Source organism: Canis lupus, chromosome 15 (assembly GCF_003254725.2).
Source record: "Canis lupus dingo isolate Sandy chromosome 15, ASM325472v2, whole genome shotgun sequence".
Taxonomy (NCBI): Eukaryota; Metazoa; Chordata; class Mammalia; order Carnivora; family Canidae; genus Canis; species Canis lupus.
Window position 1 is genome coordinate 5,683,473 of NC_064257.1, and position 24,458 is coordinate 5,707,930.

Sequence of the window (24,458 nt, forward strand, 5' to 3'; positions counted from 1 at the left end):
CGCCCTCACTCTCTCCTTGTGTGTGTTGTCAAATCTTCCCAATATAGCAGCCTGGAGTCTGTCAACAGTTCTGTTCCATGCCTACTTCCCCTCCCCAAAGGATGCCAAGTCTGCTGGCCCCTCCCTCGATGGGGGCATCTCCCATCATGCCTCACCCTCAGCTCTGGCAAAGCAGAGACACACCACCTCCCCCAGGGTGCTTAGAGAAGCCACCCCAGCTTCCATTGTCTGGGTCCCCAGGATAGAAGCTGTGCCAGGATGTATCCGAGTGGCATTAGGGAAGAGGAGTCCAGGGGACTTGGCGATGTTGGATGTGGGGAAGAAGGGAGTGGAAGTTGAAGATGACACTCAAGTTTCTGACTTGAAATGACTCAGGAAAGATGGTCTTATTCACTGAGGTGGCAGATCCTGGAGGCAGAGTAGTTTGGGGATGGAGGAACAGGGATTGAGATCCAGGGAGACCGAGGGGACTGTGGGCTCCTAATGGGAGTGTCCTACACATATATGCAGACTGGAAGCTCAGGAGAGAGTCCTGGGCCTGAAGAAGGTGCCAGAAGGTGGAATGCAATTGTCCATGGGAAAAGTCAGCACACACCCATGGGCTCCGATAGCATTCGGCATGCACACCCCCCAACTAGCATTCTCAGTAAAGCAACCCATGACTCACTTTACGGAATTCCCCTTGCACACCCCCCAGGGGCTGCTGCATGCACTGGCCTCCGTCCCCAGACATCTGGATGCGGTCCCATCAGCTGCCTTCTTGTTCCCTTTTCCAGCTGCCTCTGTTCCACCCTCCAGCCAAAGAGAGTGACCTGCTCTGAGCATCAGAAGCCCTGGATCCTACCTTAGCTTTGACAACTGACTTTGAGAATCTAAGCAAATCACTTTCTCTCTCTCTCTCTCTCTCTCTCTCTTTCTCACAGCCTCCATCTCCTCAACTGTGAGACGGGAACAAACCTAGCAGTGCATGCAGACACTTTACACATTTAAGGAATTGGGGTGCAAATTACCCACAGGTCTAGCCAGTTCCCCTGAGTCCCATCTCCCCACCACCACCATGGCTCCAGGGCAGACCCTGCCCCCATCCTTTGTCACCTCCTCCTCCACAGGCAGCTCCAGGACACTGCTCAGGTCTCCTGAAGCCTCCACGAATCCCATCCATGCTTTGCTGATGACCCCGTAGGTCAGAAGACACCACTAATAACACTCAAATGATGACATTTATTGCAGCACCAGGCAACCCTGGCTTAGCTTTCAGGGTTGGTGGGAAATGTCAGGCACAGACTGAATCACTCTTGATGATGCGTCTTGGGTAGAACATTTGCAGTGATTGCTTATTGCTGACCTTCACCGAGACCTCAGGGAGGTGGTGAGGTCCCTCCACTTCCCCCCACTCCACCCTCCAGCTAGGACTCTCTCTCATGGTGACCCCTTCATTACACCTACTGGAGAGTCCATCCTTATGAATGGACCAGAGGCAGGTGGATTTAAGGTGGAGAGAAAAACCGCAGTCCTCCTGGGACGCTAACCCTTCATTTCAGGAAGGAGGTGGGGAGGAAGGTTGCTAACCTGGGTCCTGAAGGTCAGATCATGAAGCTGAGACGTGGGGGGGTGCCTTTGTGCCAAAGGGAAAGTGTCACGTACCACCCGTGGGCTGTGTAGGTGCACAGTGCTGTGTCTGCCCAGTGCCCATCTCTTCCTCCATAAGAGAAGGCCCTTCATCAGGAGAATGCTCCTTCCCCCACCGACGTGCAGGCCTGGCTGCCTTCAGAGGATGCTCTCGCCCCCCCCACACACACAGCCCCATCCCTGTCCCGGCTGCATGGGCAGGCCATAACCCAACTCCAGAGGATGAGAAGTCCTCCCCTGAGTTTTGTCCAATCAGAACCAAAGGAAGACAGTGAAGCAGGGAACATGTGAGGCAGAAGTTGCTGGTGGCAAGGGTTCCAGTTCCTGGAAGGAGCCAATCTACAGGAGAAAAAAATTAAAAATAAAAACCATCTTACCTGGTTCCAAAGGAAATCTCTGTCACTTGCAACCAGCATCCTATTTATTGCACTAGTACAGGTGCATTCTCTCCACCAGCCTTCTGGAGACAATTCCCACTTCACCGCTCTCTATTCCAGGCCGGCCCAGGGTGTGCAGACCTGGAGCAGGGCAGACACAGGGACCAGACCCTCCCCTCACCCCCAGCCCCTCAACCAGCAACCACAGAACCACCTGTACTCGTGCGAGCCCCTTCTAGTTCATTCTCTGCTGCCCCCCACTGGCCACAGGCCATCATGTGCTCAGCTCCACGGGGCCAGGGTGGGTTGGGGGCTACATCCTAGGGACCCAAATGAGGAAGCAGAAGGAAAGACACAGGGTCTGAACAGAGGCAGCTCTCAGAACCTTATCCCAGTAAGAAACTTATATCTGGAAGTAGGAACTAAAAAAAAAAAAAGAAAGAAAGAAAAAAAGGTTTTCACCGTTACACGTGGGCTAAGAATACGGCCCTCTTCCCTTGGGTGCGAATAAAATACTAATACAAATTGGGAGTCGGATATACAGATGTTTCCTTCCAAGTGAGAACCTCTAGGCAGGTTTTCCAGGAGGCTAGAATAGAAGAACATAAGGACGGAGAACCAAGTCGCCCAAGAGAGAAAGTGAGTCAAGAACATAAAGGCAAAAAAAAAAAAAAAAAAAAAAAAAAAAGAACATAAAGGCAGCTGAGTGGAGAGTGAGCAAAAGCTAGAGCCCAGACCGAGAAGTCAGGGACGCGCTCGGTGGTGACACAGGTGTATGACAGCGCTCCGAGACGCAGGACTCAGCCCCCAGAGCAGCCCCTCTGACCCATTCCGCCCACAGTTTAATGGGTGAGGAAGCAATAATTCAAGTGTTTATAGTTTACAGAGCATTCAAGCACGTAATATCGCATCGGGTTCCACACCACCCGATGACTTAACTGCTATTGTCTTCATGCTTCTGTTTCTTTGTGGGGTTTTTTTCTCAGAAGGTAAAAGTAGAGATTTGGAGAGATTTAGTGGCTTCACGGAGCAGCAGAGTCTAGACTCAAACCCAAGGCCAACTCCGAGTCCAGGCTCTGTCTGCTGAGTGAAACCACCCCCGGGTGGGCAGGGCTGTAGCCGTGCTCCTCTGGTTTTGCAAAGTGAAAGCCCAAGTTTCCTTAAGGTCAAAGAATGGAACCAAGGGTCAAAATTTTGACTGTGCTATTTACAAAGTGTGTAACTACTCTGACTCTCCTGCTTGACTATATCTCATGGGGTTGTTTTACTTATTGTTTTTTTAAGATTTTATTTACTTATTCATGAGAGACATAGAGAGAGAGGCAGAGACAGAGGAAGAGGGAGAAGCAGACTCCTTGTGGGGAGCCTCATGTGGGACTCGATCCCAGGACTCCAGGATCACACCCTGGGCCAAAGGTTCAACCGCTGAGCCACCCAGGCATCCCACTTACTATTTTTTTTAACATTTTATTCTTTTTTAAAAAAAAAACATTTTATTCTTAAGCTCTACACCCAACATGGAGCTCAAACTCACAACCATGAGATCAAGAGTCATGTGCTCTACAGACTGAGCCAATCAAGTGGCCCTCAAGGGCTTGTTTCAAATCTCATATGTCAACGTATGTAATTACCCAAAGCCGGGCTTGACACTTAGCAGATACAACTATCATGGTCACACGAGTTAGCACGTGCATATCTCCAAATGCAATTCTCCCAGAATATCTAGTCTGATCTTGGGTTTTCCTGGGGGAATCATACTGAAGAAGTCTAGCCCGTAACCCCACCTCATCATCTTAACCATAGGAGAGAGGACCCTGGAGACACCTCAGCTCCAAAGCAAGTTGATTGCTTTCACCTTTATTACCCAGATGAGAAACTGAGGCTCAGAGAAGTTAAGTCACTCCTTCAAGATCACACAGGTAATACGTGATAGAACCAGGGTGCAAACCCACATCTGACTCCAAAGCCCTCACTCTTGCAATAACTCCCATGAGCTTGGTCTGCAGCAATGGGAAGGAGTGTCGGGCAGGTGAGGAAGTGGAGACACTGGTTTGGACGCTATTGCAATGGTCCAGGTGAGCGTGCTGGCATGATTGTAGAGGAAATAGCTAAAAAGGTATAGATCTCACTATATTTAGGAATAGACTATGCAGGACTTACTGACAGTTAGACTTGCTGAAAGGTTTTCGGTTTGAACAACTAATGGCGCCATTTTCTGAAATGGGAAGACCAAAGAAGAAAGCTATTTGGGGTAGAGAGAAACAAGGATCCTACTTTGGCCCCAGTAGGTTTAGAGGCCTTTAGACAGCCAGTGGAGCTTTGGGGTAAATGTACATGGATCTCAGAGGTGAGGGCAGGACAGGAGATAGCAGCACAGAGGTGATACTTAAAGCCAGTGGAGTAGGGGGCAACTGGGTGACTCAGTGGTTGAGCATCTGTCTTCAGCTCAGGTCGTGATCCCAGGGTCCTGGGGTCGAGTTCCACATTGGGCTCTCCCTGCAGGGAGCCTGTTTCTCTCTCTTCCTGTGTCCCTGCCTCTGTGTGTGTGTGTGTGTGTGTGTGTGTGTGTGTGTGTCATGAATAAATAAATAAAATCTTAAAAAAAAAAAAACAGTGGAGTATATGGTATCTCCTGGGGGAAAATGCATATAGAGAAGAGCCCAGGACTGAGCCCTTGGACCCTACAACATTTGGAGATTCAGTGCAGGAAGGAGGACTAGGGAGCTGGATGTGGTGTCCTAGACACCAAGAGGAGACGATGCTTCAAGAAGGAGAGAGTGAGCAATTCTGCTCAATGCCAGCGAGAGGTCAAGTAAAAGGAAGTTTCCAGAGCGAGCAGTGGAATCTAGCCCATGACCTTGATTAGGGCAAACACTATGTGCAACATCCACCCCTGAGCCTCACTCACTCCCCATTTTCAGCCCACCCCTCATCCTCTCGTGCACTTTTTATTGGCAAGATAAAAAACCGAAACTTGCCAGCATGGTACATATCACTTCCTGCTGCTCAGGATGGGGTTAACTATAGAAGCAGAAGACAAGGATTGAGGAGTAGAGATCTTGACAAAGGAGCCTGGGACACCTCTCTCTCTCTCTCTCTCTCTCTATCATTTTAAAGACTGGAAACATTTCCATTTCCAGCCTCATTCATGCCATTATTCACAAATAAATATGTGTGCTCTCCCACTCTGTGATAGGTCCTGCGTTGATCACTAAGGACACGACTGTGAATACACGACTTGGACTTTGACCCCGGAGAGTTTAAAAGGAGGCAGAAACAATCACAGCTCCTTCTAGATGATCACGGCCATGTTCTGCTAGAAGAACAATGTATCAGGGGCTCTGAGAACACAGGTGAAGGGTCTGGGGGGAGCTTCAAGGAGGAAGTGGTATTTGGCCTGGGTCCTCGACGGTTGCTCAGCCAGCAGACAACAGGGTCACCAACATCCCAACAGAGGGAATGGAGGCATGAGAGAGTATGTGGTGGTGAGAAAACCATAGTGTCTGGAGCAGAGTAATAGGGTGTGGGCCAAGGGGGGTGGGAAACTGAGAAGTGCAGGACCCAGATCTCTAAAGACCTTAAACAGAGTGGAACAAGGGGTAGTGGAAAGGGAGGTGAGCAGGGGGTTGGGGTGACTGGGTGATGGGCACTGAGGGGGGCACTTGACGGGATGAGCACTGGGTGTTATGCTATATGTTGGCAAATTGAACTCCAATAAAAAGAATAAAAATAATAATAATAATAATAAATAGAGTCAAGAAACTTGGACCTTACTCTGTAGGTCAGCATTCTCCCAGGAATTTCCTGGGAAACACGAATCCCAAATTTGCCATGTAAAATCCATGAATCAATACACTCTAGGAACAAACACATTTGGGACCTGCTGCAGCTGTAGACCCTTCCTCCTGGAGATATGCCATGTTCATTAGCATTTAAAAGCTCAGAGAAAACCTATAGAAGAAAGTGGGGGGATGGAGAGGGAGGGAGGGAGGAAAGAAGAGAGAGAGAGAGAGAGAGAGAGAGAGAGAGAGAACAAAGAATACTCACCTTCCAATTTTCTAGATTTATGTCCCACACTGCCCTTTGTCCACGTGGCGCACGCACACTGGCATCCCCACAGTTGCTGCTTCTCCGTCACACAGGGGGAAAGCTGAGCCAGGACTTGGGAATGTCTGCATTTTAAGCAGGTGGAGGACTCACCTGGAGGCAGAGGTAGAGAGATGGCTGTTCAGAGACCCCATGGGCCCTGGAAGCCACAGATAGGGTCCAGGTTTACTCCTTTGTTCTAGAACTACAAATATCTTTACTGATTTCTCAAGCAAATATCTAGTGAGCACCTTCCCCGGGCCCGCTATGCTGGTTCTGGCCGTACAAACCAGAGGATTCCTGCCTCATAGTGTCTACGTCCAGCCACAAATTAGGAATAAAATGCTCTGGAATGAAAGGCATCCCAAAAAAGTTGACTGGGGGAACTAGTGGTTTGTGCTGGGGTTTCCTGCTCAACAAAGGGGAAAGTGAGGCATGGAGAGGTCTCCTGGGCATCTGATGAGGACAGGTCCTGGGATGGGGTTCCACCTGCCTGGTTGGCCCCACTGTTTCCAATTCTGCTCTATGAGGCCCAGCTTCCCCGCTCTTGGGAGTGCCTGCTTGGCACCGGACACCACCATCCTCAGAAAGGGCCCTGTCTACCATCTCCTGGGTGATGGGTATGAGCCAGGCACTGCAGTGGGTGCTGCCCACATGTAGCCTCACGTTGGCAGGCACCTGGATGTCCCCACATCTCCAGTCTTGTAGAGTCACCCTTCCCTTACAACGTCAGTGAAATGGCCCCAGCATGTGTCCCACTGCAGACCCCAACCCCACCTGCAAGGACTTGGGTGTCTCCTAGACATCCCTCGGCTGAAGTCTAGCTCATCTGGGTCTTGCATCCTGCTCCTGGAGTCTTCTCGCCACCCTGAGCCAGCCCAAAGGACTCTACAGCCTTTCCTTCGATGCCCCAAAGCAACCATGAGGGCCATGCTGTTCCACCAGGGAGTTTTACTGAAGGTCTGAGGGTCATGACAGCAATGGCACAGGACGTCGCGACTTAGAAGTGAGCTAATGCTCTTGACCTCGGCCATTCCTGGTGACCCCTCACCGCCATCTTTCATCTTCAAGCCCATGGGTTGGTTCTCACCAAGTTGCTCAAACTCCCTGTCTCTCAAAACCCTCCTTCCATCTCTTCTCTCATATCCTGGGGAAGTACCCGTCACCTTGGACGTCCCGAGCTGGGTTCACCCAGAAGCGGAGCGGTGAGACAAGGATTGGGGTGCAGGTGGTTCGCTTGGGAAGTGCTCCCAGGACACAGAGATAAGGGAATGGGGAAGATGGAGAGGAAAGGAAGCCAATACTGAGTGTGAACAGCATGGACACCTGGGGTTCAAGCCCGTTGGAGACCTTGGGGAGATGGTGTGGAACACACACCCCCAGGGGGCCCACCTGAGAGTCAAAGAATCTGTATTTAGCTTCCAGCTTCCGTCCCGTACTAGCTGAGGGTTGCTCCGAGCTGCACCAGGAGTGAAGGGAAGCCCCCGTCGGAGGGTTGCAGGGACTCCGCAGAAGGACGGCACCAGCTGCCGGGGGGTGGAGAGGGCGCCTGCTACTGTGGACCGGGCAAGGTCACACACCGCCCACTGAGCCCAGGCCCTCGAGCGGGGTGAGGCGGGCCAACAATTTTCCCTCCAAAAACAGCCATCAAGTCATATTGCTGAACATCAAGACCTATAGGTCTATCAATCCCTGAGAAAAATTTTGTCTCTTTCCCAAAAGAAGGAAGGGTCTGTACCGCTGTGGTTTGAAAGGAGCACCCATGAGGTGCGTACGCCCATGACCCTCTTTTTATAAATCAAGTCAACTGAGGCTGAGAGAAGAAATAATAAAGGCAAGATTCAAACCCTTCCTGACTGTCATGACCATGCACGTTGCTCAGCGCCACGTCCTACGTGGCCTCCTGGCGCTTGGGGTAACATCTCTCCTAATGGCAAACACACCGACAAGACTCCGCGCGTCGACAGGCAGGTTCTCACTACCATCCTTGTGTGCAGGGCCGGGGGCTACCGCTGTGCCCATTTCACGAAGGAGGAACCAGAGGCCTGACGGAGAAACCAGGTGCCCAATTCCCTCAGCCCCGAACCACGGCGCTCAGACCGCAGACCCCAGGCCCTAGAACTGCCCCCCTCAACTCTCTTTGAGACACCAAGAGCTGACAGCTCCAAGGCAAGTCCACGATCACCAATCATCAAAGACCACCGTTGCCCCCCAAGGGGAGTCAGAGACACGACCTTCTGAGAGAAGAGGCAGCCTGTCTTCCTGTCGCCATCACCACCATCCGCAGTGGGGGCATCTGGCAGGTGCCGCCCAGCTCATGGTGCTGGGTAATCCATCCACTGATGGAAGGAGATAGGATCTAAAGAAGAGAGAGGCAGGGGCGAGGAGGACGGGCGTAGAGTGGCTCTCGAGCTCCCAATAGCTAAAGCACGGGCTACCTAGGTTTGGATCTTTGAAACCGGCCAGCTGTGCGAGGCTGGGGCAAGGTTTCTAAACTCTCACTGCCTCAGTTTCTCCATCTGTAAGATGGGGATAAGAGTATCCTACCTCAAGAGTTGCTGAGAATTGAGTGAACTGATGTCTGGAGAGCCTAGAAAGTAGGAGGAACCGTCGAAATGCTAGCAATTATTAGGTTGGCAGTCAGTCCCTTTGGGAATTAGAGGGCAGAGCAAGGAAACTGAGGCAGAAGGCATGGTCATGCGCGGTTAAGTCGGGGTAAGGTGGGGGCAGAATGGGCGGGACCTGCCCAGGAACACGGGCAGGAGCAGCAGGACCAAGACAGGTGGCAGCCCCAGTGGCAGCGTCCCCACGCCCTGCCTTCCCGGAGCGCGCCCGCACGGAGGACCAGCCGGGGCGGAGCCTGCAGGTGCCGGCCTTCGCGGGAACAGAGAAGCCAGCGGCTGCGAGGCCTTCGGAATCTGAGCGGTGCAGGTCTGAACCCCGCACCTTCCCGGGCGAGTCATTTTGCGAGTGTCACTAAAAGGAGAAGAGCAAGTGCTACCTCTGGGGGTGGAGAGGGGTGGCCCTGGCGCCCCTGCCCCTTCCAAGTGACCCGTCCCGGGGACCCTTGGGGCACGGCCCCCCTTCCCACCGGAGGCCCTGGTGGAGCTGTCCGAGGTCCTGGCCCTGCTCCGGCTGCACACGGCCCCGGGAAACCGAGTTTGCACGCACGGTTTCAGCGACCTCAGCTCAGGCGTCTGCTCAGTCTCCTTGCCCCCCCATCCCCCCACCACCCTGCACATGCTCTGCCTCGGGCCCCCGACCCACTGCCCACGCCCATCACACTCAGCGTGTTCGTAGCCCGCACACCCTCCTCGCCCCGCCTGCCCCTTTCGGCTCAGCTGAGCATCGGCCCCCACCTGGTCCACGCGGCCGCAGCCGGAGCAGCGCCCCCCGCTTCCCTTGCTGCCTCTCCCCTGGCCTGGCCACTGCCCAGCGCAGGCCTCTCTCCTCTCGCCTCCCCCTGCCCCACCCTCCACCCTGCAGCCCGAGCGGCCCTTCCGAGACACACGCATCTCCCTGCCTACTCCCTCCGCGTCACTCACCACTGTCCTCCGGACGGACGCAGGGCTCTGAGCACGCAGCACACGACTTCTCACTGCGGGCTTCGGCCTCCCTGGCCGCCGCCCCTCTTTCCCGCCCCCGAAGAGACACCCCCGAGCCATGACTTCAGGGTGGCTGTGCCCGGGATCCGCCCTCCCGGGTGTCCCGCCAGGTAGGACATCCCTGCGTCCTGATGGCCTGTGGGGGCCATGAGCAGACAAACGAGGCGGGTCCTTTCTAGATGCGGGGTTTGTGGAGACGAGGCAGCCGGTGGGGATGGGCAGCTCGAGGGACGGGAGCACAGGCACCTCGTCTCGAAGGACAGGTGCTGCCAGCGAGAACGCCACCTCCCTCGGGTGACCTTTACCGGAGACGTTTTCTCTGAATGTCACATTCATTAGGCTCAGGACCGGGGCTAGAGGAATCTCTATAGGACGGGATCAAAGACAGGACAGACAGACAGACCTCATCAGATGCATGGTGACAGGCCAGCCGGGAGGGCGAGGCGGCCCACGCTGTCCAAGGGCCATTTCTGTATTTTTGTCCTTCTCAGGCCGGGGGCCCTCTGTCAGAGCCACGTCCCTCCTTCAGACGTTCAGGGCTCCCGGCACCTCCGTGTCGGTCGCCCTCCCAGGGTCCCAGGGCCGGCTGCGCCCAGACCAGGCCTCGGCCCACGGTGCTCACCCGCTGACTGGCCGAGACCTAGAGCCCTAGGGATCCCGGGCTCGGAGCACGTGGTTCACCCAAGTCCAGCCCCCGGGCCCAGTCTCAGTGTCCCAAGGATCCGTATCACTCAGAAGCCACTCTGGGTCACTCCATGCCGAGGCCTGGGGACACCGAGATGAATCGGATATTTGCCCCACCCTCAAGAAACACCCGGTTTCATGAAGAAGACACAGGGGTACCCCGACGTCACCAAAGGGTGGGCTCGGCCCCATGACGGGTCTCTAGGCAGCGAGCTGTGAGGCACATCCCATGAGAAGGTGACATAGGAGTTGGGCTTTGTGGGATGAATAGGAGTTTGTCACCTTATTGTTCTTTCTCGGAAACACTGGTTTCCAAAAACACAAAGGGCTGCTTCTTCGAGCTGTGAGCTCGCTGGCACTGAAGAGGGCAAGGTGACTACGAGTCCTCGGCCCCCGGTCCCACCCCAACCCCCAGTGCTGTGGAGCATGGTTAGGGCCCCAGAGAGCCCCAGGCCCTCGGATCTCGCTCCTGCTTACTGCTTCCCAGTTTTCCTCCACGGCCCCTGGTGTCCTGACGGTGCAGTAACACATGCGAGGCACCTTCCGCTCCCAAGCTGGCAGGTCCTAAGACCCTCTTCCTGCCCTTGGGGTCTCCAGGGGCAGAACGGTGACTCTTCCCAGGGCCTCCTGACCCCCCAAAGACCAGCTCTAGGGCAGAAGGAAGGGCCTAGGCTGGGTGTGCCTCGCCCAGCCGGGGGGAGGGGACGGGAGGGAGGAAGGGGAAGCAGTGAGGGGAGAGGAGAGGAGGGAAGGGAAGAGGAAGGGAAGGGGAGGGGAAGAGCGGGGGACAAGAGGGGAGGGGAGGGGAGGGGAGGGGCAGGTGCCGCAGGCCTGATGAGCTTCTCCCAGTGGCTCACCAGGAAGGCTCCTGTGCCCCTGTGCTCAAGGCCCGCCTCCCCCTACCCGCCTCCCCCGCGGGCCCCGGGGCTGCTTGGGTGACAGGAGCCGCAGAGCCAGGGGTGTCAGAGCCGGAGTCTCGGGTTCGGGGACCCCAGGACCCTGCAGCTTTGCCTGTTCTGTTCTAGTCTCCCATCAGGGTGCTCCCCACTCTCCCCCTTCCCTGTCTCTCAGCTCCACCCCACCCCCCCACCCCCGCCTCCCCTCGCCCTCTCTCCTATCTCTCCATCTCTGCCTTTTCCATCCCCAGCCCCCAGAACGGGCTGACAGCTGCTCCCCTGGGAGGCGTGAAGACGGAGTTGGCAGCTGAGGAGCTGTGGAGGGTGCAGAGCCAGGAGCCCGGGGTAGGGGGGAGACGTGGGGCACCAGGACGGGAGTGCTGGCGTTCCCGCGAGGAGCAGCTCCGGGGAGAGCTGTGGGGTCCGGCAAGGTCAGCTCCTGGAGGCCGGAGGGCTGCGGGGAGCTGGCGGCGGGGAGGCCAGGGGATGAGGTGCTGAGAATGGCGCGTGCGTGTGTTCATGTGTGTGTGTGCGCACGCGTGCATGTACAGGGGGTGGGAGTGAAGCCTGGAAGCTCTCAGAAAAGAAAAACCTGCTTTTCTGGCTGTCGCATGACCAGGAAAAGCCCACCATGGCCAAGGCCTGGGTCACCTGTGCTCTTCAGAGGGCACTCTGACCACTGCCCTGGTCCTGGCACTCCCGTCGCCCCTTCCCTCCCTCCCCTCCCCCAGGCTGGGCGAGGCACCCCCAGCCCCTCAGACACCATCTGTCCCTCATGGGCCCTTCCTTCTGCCTTAGAGCTGGCCTTTGCGGGGTCAGGAGGCCCTGGGAAGAGTCGCCCCTCTGCGGACCCCAAAGATGGGAATAGAGGACTTGACCGTGAGAGAGGACTTAGCCAAGGGCAGAAGAGAGAAAAGAGTAGAACAAGAGAGACTGCACCGTAGGCCAGCTGTCTAGACAAAGGCCACCCCTGAAAGATCTAGAAATGAGGCCCAACAGGTGCGCCCCGGGCTGGGAGCGGAGGACAGGGCGCTGCTCCTGCGGCCATCCACACCGATCGCCACTGACACTCCCAACCATGCATGTATGTTGTGAAGCCGACTCACAAGAGGGGAAACTGAGGCTCGGAGAGACGAAGTGACTGGGCCAAGAGCCAGGCCCGGAATTCCCGCCTGAGCGGCACCAGCGGCCACCGTCTTTCTCCTGCAGCCGCCTGCCTCCCGTGGGTCCGGGCAGACGGCCCAGGGCACTCCCGGAGGTACCAGCTTAGCCCCAGAAGAGCCAAGCCGTGCCGCGGACGGTGGGAACCCCGGCTTGGGGCCAAACTGCCCGTGTCGCGTGTGTCGCCCGATTTCTTGTCCCCCAAGGTGGAGATGGCGAAAGCGTAGACTCCCAGGCGTCGCATGAGGTTTAAACGAGGTGACTGCGAAGTGCTTCGAGCACTTCCTGGCCCACAACCAGCTCTTGACAAATGGTAGCTCCTGGGATGAGTCAGGGAGAAGCTTGTGCGCCTGACAGAGGGAGAGGCGGTGGGGGCTTCTAGCAAGGCGAGGGCATGGGCAGTGAGATGGCACCGCGCCACGGTGGGGACCAGAGGCCTCAAGCCCCCCAGAGGTCTCGGCAACCCTAGAGAAGGCCCCAGAATGGACCTTCCCAGTCCTAGGAATTGGGAAGGTCCCCCCTCCCCAATACCCAGTTTGAACTCAAACGCAAGAACAAGGAGGCTGACAACTGGGTTGAACTGGTGAGGCTCCCACAGGGCCGAGGGGGGGCGGTAATAAGAACGCCAGCTGATCCCATTGCACGCACACCATGTGCCAGGCACCGAGCAAAGCATTTTGCACACGCTGATTTATGAAGCCCCCACAACAGCCCCAGCCGCTATCAGCCCCGTTGTGCAGGTGAGAAAATCTGGGACCAGAGAGGTTGAACGAGCTGCCTAAAGTTACACCGCGAACCGGTGGTGAGTCCACCCTGCAGCCACTGCTCTTACTGCCTCACGTGGCGTGAAGGGTGCGTGCTGGGGGTGCAGAGGGGAGAGCGCCACCCACCAGCTCCCGGGAGCAGAGTGCCCCCCCACCCCACCAAGCCTGACCTCAGGCCTCCCGAGGGGGTCAGAGCCCAGAGGTGAAGGCCCAGGCGGGAGCCCTGCCGGCCCTGACTCAGCATCTCCCAGAAGCTCCAACAAGCTCAGGGGCCACATGGCTCCCTACCTTGGGTGGGGGCGGCGGGGGAGTGAAGTGTCGGGGTTGGGCCAGGGATGCCAACCTTGAGCAAAGCTGTCACAGGCCGGCAGCTCTGAACCTGCAATAGCACCGTCCCTCCAGGCCTGGGCCACGCTCTCCACTGAACACTTGGCTGACCAAGCCTGGCCCCCACCCTCTCCCCACACCCCCCCCCCCCGCCCCGCTCCGTCCCACTGCTCAGATAATGCCACCATCTGGGGCCCATCTGCAGGGAGCCTGCCTGCCTGTTGGAGAGGGGGCACCTTCCATCTGCAGCCACGCGGGAGCATCCCGGGACTTCATAAATCTCAGGACGGACAGGGGCAGCACCTGCCAGCGAGAACTCGAGGCATAAAACACAACCCTGTTAGCGTCCCGCCAGGGGGGACGCAGGCTACACACCCGGGGCGGCTCCGGAAAGGGCAGAGGCAACGCCGTGTGGTGCAGGGAGTCTGGGCTTCGGGATGACGTGCCGTCCAATTCCGCACTGACCCTCGCTGGATGGGGACCTTGGGCAGGTTGGCTCAGCAATCGGGGCCATCGTGGTGCTTCTCCGTAAAATGGAGATTCCAGAGGACAGGGCTCCATTTGATTAAATGTCGAACAGGCTCAAGGAAGATGTTTGTGGGATGCACGCACGCAGCCGACCCCACGGCCATCCTGCCCTCTTGGTAGCAGACCCCACATTCAGGCGCCGGTGGTGCCCGATTGCTCCAAACGAGTCGTGCCAGCCCCGTTCCCCTTTATGGTGACTAGGGTGGGCGTGTGCCCCAGACCCAGCCACGCAGGTGCAAGGGGATTCTGAGAGAGGTTTCTAGCCCTGATGAGGGAGGCGCGGGAGGAGGGTGCTCCTTCTCCCCTGCCTTTCTTCCTCCTCATGCTTTCCAGGCTGCTTTGGGAAGTAAGGTGTTTGGAGGTGACAGCCGGCATCCACGGATGGAAATGTCGCCGTTACCTGAGGATGGCAGAGAGAGAGAGAAAAGAGAGTGGGTCTCCGTGGATACCGCTCAGCAGCCACGTCCACTCCGAGGCCGAGGCCTCCTCCCTTTAAAATGTCTTGTTCGGTGACAAGGAAGAGCCCACTCGGTTCAAGGCACTCCTTTGGTTTCCAGAATCTTGCGGCTGTAAACATTCCCATCTGATGATCCGGAGACCAGTGAGTGAGTGAGTGAGTGTCTTGTAGCTTGAAAATAATTGTGCTGTTGCTTGTCATCATCGACAATATTAATACCGTAACACCTCATTTATTCACCATTAGCGGCAACAGGCTTTTTTTTTTTTTTTTCCTCAAAAGGAAATTTTCAAGATAATTGAAGCTTATTCCCTTTAGGCACCAAAATGTCACTTTGATTTTAACCCTTTTGGATTCTTTTTTAAAGATTTTATTTATTTATTCGTGAGAGACACACACACAGAGAGAGAGAGAGAGAGAGGCAGAGACACAGGCAGAGGGAGGAGCAGGCTCCATGCAGGGAGCCCGATGCGGGACTCGATCCTGGGACCCCGGGGTCATGCCCTGGGCCCAAGGCAGAGGCTCAACCGCTGAGCCACCCAGGCCTCCCCACTTTTGGATTTTTAAAAAGCATCTGAAATGTATCACACCCCCGTCTATATATCCTCCCTCACTACACTCCAGCCCCCTGACCAATGTGCGTGTGCTCACACGCACCTGCACACACACGTACTCTGGGAATGCTCCAAGAGAAGTAACTAAGCTTGGAACCCGGTGGACACACATCCACTGCTGAAGGTGCTGCCCCGCACGGCCCTGGGGCAGCCAGAGCTTGCTCGTTTCCAGAGTCATCGCCCCTCCCAGCCACTTCCCGTGAAGCTTCTAGGGGTCACACGGTGACACTTCTTGCGACCCGTCCCAGCTTCAACAGATTTCTCCATTCTGGGCTAGGAAGCCAGGTCGCCCATTTGCCAGACTTGTGTGCAGAATGGCCTCTTGCCAAGGGCCCCGACCGATTCACTGCTGTAGGACCACTAGACCCCAGATGAGGAAGGATCCTGCCCTAAAGAAAAGATCATTATGTATTTATTTATTTATATGAATATTGACCGAGCACCTAGTAATTGAGGTGATAGAGACAAAGAACAAAAGCTTTGGAGCCAAAAGACCTGAGTTCGAGTACTGACTCTGTTTACTAGTGGTGTGAACCTGGGCAGGTTCTATCACCCCTCCAAGGCCTCAGTTACCCTCATCTACGTAATGGAACTAACACGGTGCCTTCCACGTAAGGATGATGCAAGGAGTCAATAAGCTACTGTGCTTAGTGACCTTCGTCATGCCTTTGACTTTGTAAATTCTCAACAAATATAAGCCATTGTCATCACGCACTGGGCTTTTTTTCCAGGCACCAGAGAACAGCCGCTGATAAGAACGGCATAGCCTCCGGCCCCAGGAAAGGAACAGCGAGTCAGGTAGGCCAGGTGTATTCGAAGACATGGGAATAAGTGCTAATGGGAGGGGTCAGAGAGGGGTCAGAAACCCAAAGGAGGGTCTCGAATCCAGACTGGCGAAGCCAGAGGAGGCTTCCCAGATGTCCACGCTGGGACTAAAGAGTCGCTGAGTGTCTTCATTTCCATGGGGTTGCCTTAACAAATTACCACCAACTGGTTAACGCCGGATGATCTCCCCTCAAGATCCTTGGCTTAATTACATCTTCAAAGACACCTGCTTCCAAAGAAGGTCACATCACACAAGTTCTCGGATATGTAGACATATCTTTTTTTCTTAAATTTTTTATTTAAATTCAATTTAATTAACCTATTAAGGTAGAATTTGATAATTCATCAGTTGCACGCAACATCCAGTGCTCATTACTTCAAGGACCCTCCCTAATGCCCATCACCTAGTTGGCCCACCCTCCCACTCCACAGGTGAATGGATAAAGAAGACATGTCTTTTTTAGAACTGCCCATCAACCCACTACGAAGCGAAGGGGAGCAAGGCATAGCCCCCAGTGATAGAACCCTCTGTAGACAATGTGATGTGCCACACGGGAGGGTTTGCAGCTTGAGAGAGGAGCTTGCCAGGCCTGGGCAGAGGCGACCCAGAGACAAATAGCCTGAGGTTCCAGGATCCAGAGAAGGCACTGGGTACTGTCACCAAAATGGTAGGGAACCCCCAGCCAGACTGGTTCTGAAAGGTGGGCTTGGGCTGCCACTTGGTAAGCAAATGAATGCACAAAGGATTTCTAGGGACATTGTTCTAGGGCAACAGACCTTATTCGAGACTCCTCTCCTGTCCCTGAACCTGGAGGGACATGGGGCCACTGCTATCGTGCCAATCCTGATTGCCTCCTTGGCACAGAGCCTGACGTCTGGCTCATGCTGTGGGGAGCCTGGTGGCTCTGATCCCTTCTGTCCCAGGCAACCCCCCAAGCTTCCACAGAGCTGTCCCCCAGCTACTGGGTCCGCAGACATCACTCTCCTAAACTGCTCTATCCAGCTACCCCCCTACCAGTTGTTTTTTTAAGTGAACACATGCCTGCACTCAGCGCTGCACTAGTATTTTGCATGCAGTGTAAAACATAATTAAAATTATTTAGATTAAAAATAAGATAAAATGAAGTATTTTTTAATTATTTAACTATATCGTATTTATTAATAGGTCAAAGCATTTTTGCTCTCACTAAAAATTTTAATGACAGCCATGTGATTGAAAATGTTTCATTTTCAAAAGGCAAAGCTTTATGAAACAGCAGCTCAAAGGTCTGGTTCTTAATTCAGATCATTGTGATACTTGATTTTAATTGCTGTTATGGCTGGGGAAAGAAAACCCAGATACCATGCAAAGATGCATTGATCCAAGTGGGAAAACAGCAATCCTGGCTGTGCTTACTAAACCCTTATCATTATTTTTCATTCTCATCCACCAATTATGCAAAGTTTTTTGTTGAAATTCAGCAAGCAAATTTCCATCTTACCTGATGTCAATCAGCGGTTCCTGCAAACTAATCAAAAGGTGTTACATTTTTATATTTTTAGCAAATAGGTTCTGAAACACTTTGTTTAAAAAATTTAAAAAAAAAACACGTTAGAAAATTCTGCTTATAAGTTTTTAGAGTTGCCATACGTGAGGTACGGACATCATTTTCTAGCCCCCAAGTCAGAGAACAATGGAAATGCTTGCCTGTGTTTTTCCAATGCTCTCCATAGCACTAGTTCCTTTCAGGAAGCAGTTTATCTTTCAATTATCGTTTACATATCACACAAAAAGGTCTTTGCAGACGTAATTAAGTTACTGATCTTAAAGTGAGATCATCCTGGATTGCCGGATGGACCTTAAATCCAATCCAACGACAGGTGTTTTTATAAGAAGTAGAAGACACATGATACAGAGATACCAAGGAGAGATGGCCCTTTGAAGACAAACAAAATGTGTGTGTGTGTGTGTGTGTGTGTGTGTGTGTGTGTGTGTGTGTTGCTTTCAATATATCTGTTCCCTGGGACACCTGAGTGTCTGTCAGTTGAGCATCCAGCTTTTGGATTCCGCTCAGGTCATGACCTTGGAGGGCTTGAGTCTCATGTCGGGGGCTCTGTGCTCATCAGGGTGTTTGCTTGAGGTTCTTTTCTCTCCCTCTGCCCCCTTTTCCCCCCCCAAAGGAATAAGTCTTAAAAAATCTATGTGTTACCCGAATGCAATGTAATATCCCTGGATTGGAGTCTAGAACAAAAAAAAAGACATCAGTGGAGAAACTGGTGAAATCCAAACAGAGTCTGCAGTTTTGTTCATCATAAGGCACCAGTGTTAATTTTTTAGTTTTGACAAATGTACCTTGGTTATATAAGACATTATAGTATAGGAAGCCGGGGGAAATAGTACGCAGGAACGCTCTGTACTATCTTTGAAACTCTTCTGTAAATCTAAAATTATTTCAAAATTTAAAGTTTATTTTAAAATTTTTGGTTGTATCTCAGTATTGACAGCCAGTTGTCATTATAAAAATAGCAAGTTCGAAACGCTTCTTTTTCTATAAAAGAAAAATGCATAGCTCATCTTCAAGCTCCCCATCTCATTAAAGCATTCTGCTACAAGACAACCATCAAACCTCCGTATCTCATCACAGAATAATCAAATTTCTACGCCCTTGTTGCAAAATACCGTAAGGATACTATTTATTAAGGGTCTTTTTGTAATATGAACCACATCAATGACATCCTCCATCATCTTGTGCACCTCTGGCCTCAACTTCTTTTCTTCAGCAGCCAGTCTCTGAGTGAATCGCACGTGTGGAGCAATCTCTTTAACTTTAATCTGGAATCCTTCATGTTTTATAGTTAAAGCATCCACTCTATCAGTGGTTGTATTTCTACTGTTTTCCCATAAAACAACACTTTTGTTAAATAAGTCATTGGTTATTGAAACAATATCTTCTCGGTACAGCTCATTTAAAAAAAAATTTTTTTAAGTAATTCTGAGTGTATTTCATTCCTGAATCCTGAATCTAGCACATACCACACCCCGAGACGTGTTAGGAACATCTGTACTTTCATCCAGAGCAGATCTCCCCCACTGCACAAATTCTTCTAATATTCGTCACGTCACATCTTCAGCAGCATTCTCTTTGTATCTCCGACCACATTTGCTGACAAAGGAATGCATGAGTTTGTCCATGGATTGGCTTCTGTGGGTTATTTCATCCATTTTGCCCTAGGAAGGAAGAACCAGCATTTCCTTGACAGTGTGGGGCTTTGAAACTTTCACGATTAAATAAGAAAATCTAAAAAATAAATCAATAAATAAATCAATAAATAAGAAAATCTCAAAAGAGGGGGATCCCTGGGTGGCTCAGCGGTTTAGCACCTGCCTTTAGCCCAGGGCACGATCCTGGAGTCCCGAGATCGAGTCCCACATCAGGCTCCCTGCATGGATCCTGCTCCTCCCTCCTCCTGTGTCTCTGCCTCTGTGTGTGTGTGTGTGTGTGTGTGTGTGTGTCTATCATGAATAAATAAATAAAATATTAAAAAAAAGAAAATCTCAAAAGAGACATCTAAATATTTGTCACAAAGAATCAGAACATTATGTAAAGAACCAGAGGGAGCATCACATAACTTTAGACATCACCGAAAAAAAAAAAATAACAGGTTTGTCTTTGTGTCCTGAGTCTTCATTTTTCAGGAGAGGTTAGGTGATGCGATGATAATGAACATTCCCAATATCTGTAGCTTAAAGCAATGCTGATTTATTGCACGCCACGGACACGTCACAGGCCAGCCGGGGGCTCTGAGCCACAGTGCCCTCACTCTGGGATCCAGACTAAATGAGTGGCTTCTTTCCAGAACTTTCTCAGACCTTGTGGCAAAAGGAAAAGAGGACGTGATGAGCCTCACGCTGGCTCCTAAGGCTTCTGTTTGGTGGTCACTTTGGCTCATATTTCAATGGCCAAAACCACTCATATGGCAGCACTTAACTCCAATGAGGCCAAGAATTCAGTCCTATCATGTGCCCAAGAAGAGAATCAGAAATATCTGGTGCGTGACACCAATGACATGCGCACCTGCTCCCCGCAGGCACTTCACAGTCTCACCAGCGAATGTGTCAAGCTTTACCATGGATGGTCATGTGGGTAAATCCACACAGCAAAGCCTCCTTAAGCTCTCCTCCTTTTTCTAATTTCTCGTCGGATCTTATTGAAGCATCATTAGTGACCCAAAACCTTCCATGTGGAGTAGAAGTACCAGCTCTGCCGTCTTCTTGCTCTCTGCTGGAGCTTGCATTCATTAGGGTTATTTTCAACCCGTAGTATCTTTGCAGGAAATTTTCAAGCCACTGCCCACTCTGTGAGGGTTACTTTAGTTTAAATTGGACCTTCTCGTAAAAGGACATACACAAAATGGTCTTGGCAGCACTGCCTATTATCTCCCAACCTCGGAGCACCAGAAATGTCCATTAATGGGAGAATAGATGTACGCGTGCAATGGAATGTTATACAGCAGTGAGAACGAACGCGCCATCAAAACAATGTGACTAAATAAATAAAAATAAATAAAAACAACGTGACACAATGAGGCCTCGCAAATGTTAACACTGAATGGAATAATTCGAATATATTATTTTTTTTGCACCAAGTTCAAGCACATGCAAAACTAATTATGCAGTGTTCAAAATCCAGATAGGGGTTGCCAGGGAGTGGGTCGAGACTAAAGGGAGGCATGAAAATGACCTCTGGAATGCTGGTGATTTTATGTTTCCTAATCCGGGTGCGGGTTATACTGATGTGCTCAATTCCCAAAGAGCCACTAACCTGTATCTTTGTGATTTGTACACTTTTCTGTGTACACATTATACTCCAATTAAACCCTTACTGAAGGGACGCCTAGGTTGCTCAGCAGTTGAGCATCTGGCTTTGGCTCAGGGCGTGACCCCGGGGTCCTGGGGTTGAGTCCCCATCGAGCTCCCTGAATGGAGCCTGCTTCTCCCTCTGCCTGTGTCTCTGCCCCCCCCCTCTCTCTCTCTCTGTGATTATATAAATAAAATATTTTTTTTTAAGTTTGCTGAAGATCAAACCAGATGGCAAAATCCATAGATCCCTTGACCAGCCCCATATAAACTGGAAATACATAGCCAGACATGGCAAAGAGGCCAGGTACCACCATGAACCCCATTACCTTGTGGAACTCCGCTCCTCCCTCTGTCTACCTTGGCCCCTCCACACCCCTGACTGCCAGATGTAAGACCCAGATACCAGTGTCAATCCAGGTATCAACTATTAGTAAAGATGAACTTGGCTCTTGTTTTAAATAAATTAATCTCTGAGCCAACCGAGGTGCCCCAACTATCAATGAATTTTTAAAGGAATTAATTGCATAGGACTTTTGATAGAAGATAACTTAACGGACAGTGCTTTCGATGAGAGTTTAAAAGAAGGTGTAGGGATCCCTGGGTGGCGCAGTGGTTTAGCGCCTGCCTTTGGCCCAGGGCGCGATCCTGGAGACCCGGGATCGAATCCCACGTTGGGCTCCTGGTGCATGGAGCCTGCTTCTCCCTCTGCCTGTGTCTCTGCCTCTCTCTCTCTCTCTCTCTCTCTGTGTGACTATCATAAATAAATAAAAATTAAAATATATATATATTAAAAAAAATAAAAGAAGGTGTAGTAATTCTTCTCGGGCATCTGTTTCTGGATCAGCACTCAAACCCAGTCTGGAGAAATCATCTTAGTGGTGAGTTATGTGGTCCTCTTCCTAAGGTAGAGCTTCTAGCATGTTCAGAAATGAATGTCAGGGACCCTCTTATCCTCTCTGTCAGATATCAATTGTCTCTCTGATTTAGGGCAGAAGTTCGATCTAAAGAGCTGGTTGTCTCAAGGCTAAGCCCTCAATGAGACCCAGGAGGGCAGAGGTGCTGGCACATACGGAGGGATACCCATGAGCTGGGGGTCCCAGCTGGGTGCTCTCCAGTTTGATTGACACTCTGCCACGGAAGCTGAGATGTCTGGCCTGCCTTCCCTTCCAAAGGGAGTCCTGTAAGCAAGTGTCAGGTCACAGAGAATAGGATCCTCATCAGACCTTCTCAAGCAAAAATGAGGTCTGTGTTGTAAGGAAACAGATTCTTCTGGACTCAAGGGTAGAGAATATGGTTCACCAAAATTTTATGGAAACTGGGACCAGTTCTCTTCTCCCTCCACCTCCTTTCTGGTCCCATGAGACCTATCTCTTCCCTGCTTCTCTCTGGGTCTCTCTGCTTTCTCTCCCAGCCCTGGTCCCACACCACGACCTCTCCAATTCCACACACTGCTGACCGTCCCAAGATCTCTGCATCTTGACTTCAAATTCCCAGGAGAGAAATACAGCCCAATTTATTGTCTAGGGGAAAGCCTGCAAGGCACAAGTCACTAGAAGCCAGTGGAGATACCACTTAAGGTCAAAGTAGGGTTGGGGATCCCTGGGTGGCGCAGCGGTTTAGCGCCTGCCTTTGGCCCAGGGCGCGATCCTGGAGACCCGGGATCGAATCCCACGTCGGGCTCCCGGTGCATGGAGCCTGCTTCTCCCTCTGCCTATGTCTCTGCCTCTCTCTCTCTCTCTCTCACTGTGTGCCTATCATAAATAAATAAAAGAAAAAAATTAAAAAAAAAAAAAGTAGGGTAAGCCTGGGCCACTTAGCCAAAGAGAGGAAGAGCTCATGAGGGTTAAGGCCCAGACAACATGCGCTGCTGCCCACGTGGAGCCAGGAATCAGGCATGTAGGGTTGGAAATCTCCCCCCCCCAAAACAAACAAACAAACAAACAAACAACACAGCTTCGGCTCTGCTCAGGGATCCAAAGGAAGGCTTGGCAGAGGCTCTAGCAATGACCCCTGAAAAGCAAGTATGGTTGAGTGATTATGAAAATGTCCCCCATCCTCTACTCCTCTCTAAATCAATACCCTTGCGATGTAGCTCTGTAGCCCTCACCATCAAGAAGTGATGTCTGTGTCCTCACTCCTTGAATCTGGGCCGGCTTTTTGACTTGCTTTGACTAATAGAACGCAATAGAAGTAATGGTGCACCAGTTTTAAGCTTAGGCCTCAAGAGCCTTCTCTCTCTCTCTCTCTCTCTCTCTCCCCTTTCACCCCCCAACCCCACTGCCCCTCTCTGAATCCTAATGCTGCCATTTGAACAATCCTGCTGGATGGATGTGGGAGATCCATGGAAAGAGCTCCCATTGGGCCAGTTCCTCCAGTCAAGGCTACCCTAGACCAGCTAGTTGGCCACACATGCATGAACGTGTCCAGCTAAAACCTGGCCAGATCAAAGGAACCATCCACTTGACCCACGCACTCATGAGCAATAATAAGCGTGTGCCATGTTAAACAAATCTTTGAGATGTTTTGTTACCCAGCAAGAGCTAGCTAATACAGCAAGTCTGGACTTGGGTCTCCAGACTGGTCCAGGGAAATATGACTAGGAAGAAGCCTGTCAGTCCGGCTCCAGGGGACAACATCTGCTCCTAAGAGGTTACTCTTCTTCCACTGCCATCTCAAGCACCATCCAGGCTGCGGGAGCTGTCAACACCCAAAGGCCCAACGAGCCTGTGCATACACTACTGGGGACTAACCTTTTGGGATTTACGGGATGTTGGCCAAAGGAAACTCTTGCTCAGACAAAGCTGATCTCCTCAGCAGACGTAAGATCAGCGAACAAGAGTAGCCGGGCATCAAAACCGTGATCAGAGAAAGGGAGATCGGGTTCTGTTTGCTCCAGCGGGATGAAAGTCCAGGTCCCCTAAATGCCAAATCAGATCGGGGTCCAGTAGGCAAGAAGAAGACTGAGGTTCCAGCCTGGATGATGCCTGCCTGCGGACTGAGGCCTGACCTCTTGACAGATTATCTCCTTCCTCTGATTCTCAAGAGTTTGAATCCAGGATGCCTAACCATTAAATACCCAGGCGAGAGCTAGGGCCCTATGGGTACAAAATTTTGCCATTTGTAAATGCATTCAAGGAGGGTTTTTGTTTTGTTTTGTTTTCTAAGAAGAGTAGCCATAACCTTTTTTTTTTTTTTTAAGATTTTTAGAAAAAGACATGACTCAGAAAGGTAAGAACTCCCAACCGCAGAGAAAACGCTGAGTGCCGCAGCACCCATCTGTCTCAGTGTTCCTACAGGTCTGTAACCGTGCACCCCCCTCCCTCTACCCGCCCTTGTACCTTATCCATTACAATTCCCACAAGATGTTACAACCGTATCCTAAGATCCACGTAATCCTCCAGCTATCTATGCGTTACAGGGAATATTTCTCACTAGTTGAGACTTAACAGTATTTATTTTTACTGTATCTAACTTAATGTGTCTCTATATTACGATAACATATACATTACCGTATTGTGGGATACTCTATCTTGATGCTGCGGCTCTGGTTCTCTGTTATTTATCTAGTTTAGTGCGGCCAAGAGCTATTATGTGTGTACGTAACTATGCCCGTGTGTTGCTGCAGTGACATTACTGCATCCGTAGGTGTCCCTGTAACTTATTCA

General features: G+C 51.8%; 1 long non-coding RNA gene across 1 annotated transcript; it reads right to left on the reverse strand.

The window, feature by feature from the left end:
* Positions 1-1,201: 1,201 nt before the first annotated feature.
* On the reverse strand, positions 1,202-6,200 carry LOC125752587 (uncharacterized). The gene is made up of 2 exons (XR_007402502.1): positions 6,054-6,200; positions 1,202-1,968 (listed from the first exon to the last, which is right to left on the reverse strand). It is a non-coding gene; the product is annotated as an uncharacterized LOC125752587 (long non-coding RNA).
* Between the last annotated feature and the right edge of the window lie 18,258 nt (positions 6,201-24,458).